Genomic DNA, 2,393 nt, shown 5'->3' with positions numbered 1-2,393 from the left:
ACGTCTAGATGGGAGCATATGTTGTTCTAGAACCTGAACATAGTTCTATCCATTAATGGTGCTTTTCCAGACATGCAAGCTGCCAATGCCACATGCGCTCATGCAATCTGTATCGCTTTCCCGTAGCGAGGCAGTCACTGGCGAAATGACAGGTCCTCGCTTGCAGCCTCTCCTCCAAGGGGTCTAGAAACTAACCTTAGCACCGTGGTATTACCTGCAGCTCCCTAAGACAGTCTCATGAAGGCTGTGATGAGGTGACTCATCCAGAATATTAACGACCTTCTTCCGCGAGTCACACCCAAGTCTCACTCCGTTCCTCGTCCCATCCAAGCAGCAGGGTCGGGCCGGCAGGCACGGAGAAACACGCGTTCACGGTCGCCCACCTCTTAATTTAGCGTTGCAATTATCCGTTCTGGTAATCTTTAGAGTCCAGGAAAAGGACTCAGGGGTGTTGTTTTATACTTTCTTGCCAGGAAACCGTTAAAAACCTCCTAATATCAGATGTTAAAGTGGAACCAAGCCTCACCATGTATTATGCTCAATAAAGGTGAAATAATAGTCAAGATTTATACGTTTTGCTTTAATTAATAATTTTGCAAGGGAATACAGCGACAAGCATAATTTTACTACAGATACTTATACATGATAATAGAGAAAAACACTTTATAACCAGGTGGACAATAAATCAATGTATCTCCAAGAGCCCTTGGAGACCTGTATAAACCACCTCAGTTCACCACTCAAGCTGACAGATGTTCTTGTTCCTCAAAAATGTCTCAACGCTTGAATGCACCTCTGAGCATTGTCTCACTAAACCCAGTTTGGTTCTCTCTGATTTTTCTTAAATACTTGCCCTGATTTGACAGATTAATTAGTTTGGAGCAGTCGGACCGGGAAGTCCTCTTACCCTGTTCTTTAAGACGATTCTAATATAATTTTTTCGCACGGGTAAAAGGCAAATCTCCTGCTCCCCAGGAGGGGGATACAGGCCTTCCCTACGCAGCGCAGCTATCCCAAATTGGAAGGAATGAGGCTTTGGACATACCCGGGCCAAGCAGATAGGAGGAAGGAATAATCCTGGTCTCGTCTTAACAAGTGAAGAGTTAGGTCTGATCTCGTCTCAGAGAGACCAGAGATAAATCCAAGACTCGTCTTAGACCGGCGTGTTCCATCTCCTTCGGGTGCCCCTGCCCTCAGAGCTGCGTGCTGAAGTCCTTTCTGTTCTTCTCTTCCTCCGGCTTGCTTGTGCCCCGTTCTGCCTGACCAAGGGACTTTTATACACTTTTCCCCCTCCCCTAAGGAGGTTCAAATGTCTCACTATATGCCTCAACCAATCACTCCTCTCATTGGGACATATGAGACCATGCCCAGGGGGTGTATCAGGTGCTTACTTTCTAAAGTTTACTTTTTAATTTAATCAATTTGAAAGCTGTAAATTCTTTTCCTCCCATTACCAAATCAGCAGGGGAGTTGCCTTGTGTATTCTCGAGATTAGGACATATGAGAACATGCTCAGAGGGTGCATCAGGCGTTTACTTTTCAAAGTTTACTTTTCAATTTAATCACTCTGAAAGCTGTTAATGTCCTTTCTTCATTAGCTTGGAAGCTGTTAATGTCTTTTCCTAATTAGCTTGAAACAATGCCTTTTCTTCATTACCAGGCCCACAGGGGGTCGCATAATTTATTCTTGATCTAGCTCTTCCTCTGCTTGAGATTGGGTTCAGGCCTTCCTTTGTTTCACACATTCTGTCAGCAATGAGTAACTAATAAAAAGCTATTAAAAAATGATAGAAGCAAACATCTACTAATGTCATGCAAACTGTTAAACTTTAAGGTACCGTTTTAGCAGCATTGGTTTGAATATAGTCTGATTTCAACTTATTATGACTGGCTTTTCTATTAAGAGAGATAGAACCAAACATCTAATAATGTCATACAAACTGTTAAAACTTTTAGGTACCGTTTAGCAGCATTGGTTTGAATATAGTCTGATTTCAACTTATTATAACTGGCTTCTTCTGCTTGGATGCCAGTTTTCCAACAAACCCCATACCAACAGTGGTGCAGGCTTCTGAACGGAGCATTGATAACAACTTGGGCTATCCTTGTCCTCTCTGGTCCGGATGACATGGTGTCCCAGTGTTCCATAAAGAACTTCAAATCGTGACTCATCTGACCACAGAACAGTCTTCCATTTTGCCACACTCCATTTTAAATGACCCCTGGCCCAGTGCAAACGTCTGAGCTTGTGGAGCTTGCTTAGAAATGGCTTCCTCTTTGCAATGTAGGGTTTCAGCAGGCAACGGTGGATGGCACGGTGGATTGTGTTCACTGACGATGCTTTCTGGAAGTATTCCTGAGCCCATTCTGTTATTTCCTTGACAGTGGCATTC

This window comes from Nematolebias whitei, chromosome 19 (genome assembly GCF_014905685.2).
Source record: "Nematolebias whitei isolate Nwh7 chromosome 19, NemWhi1, whole genome shotgun sequence".
Classification (NCBI taxonomy): domain Eukaryota; kingdom Metazoa; phylum Chordata; class Actinopteri; order Cyprinodontiformes; family Rivulidae; genus Nematolebias; species Nematolebias whitei.
This window is presented reverse-complemented; position numbering follows the sequence as displayed.